Here is a 291-nt window from a genome sequence, read left to right on the forward strand (position 1 = left end):
CGCGATCCAGGGTGCTGGTCTTCATGAAATACCTCTCGCTGGGCACATCTACTGGACAATTCTATCTCTAGGACATAATCCAAGTCCCTCTATCTCCACCTCCATCTTTCTAGTCCCAGCCACCATCATCTCTCACCTGAGCCAATGCAAAGCTCTTGTCTTTCCACTTCTATTCTTGCCTGCTCAAACCCAGAGTGACTTATATTTAAAAATACAAAGTATTATCTGATGAGGCCACTCCCTCATGTCCTCCTGCCTGGCAGGCCACCTTTTTTTTTTTTTTTTTTTTTT

The sequence above is a fragment of the Hipposideros armiger genome, unplaced genomic scaffold (genome assembly GCF_001890085.2).
Source record: "Hipposideros armiger isolate ML-2016 unplaced genomic scaffold, ASM189008v1 scaffold_226, whole genome shotgun sequence".
NCBI lineage: Eukaryota > Metazoa > Chordata > Mammalia > Chiroptera > Hipposideridae > Hipposideros > Hipposideros armiger.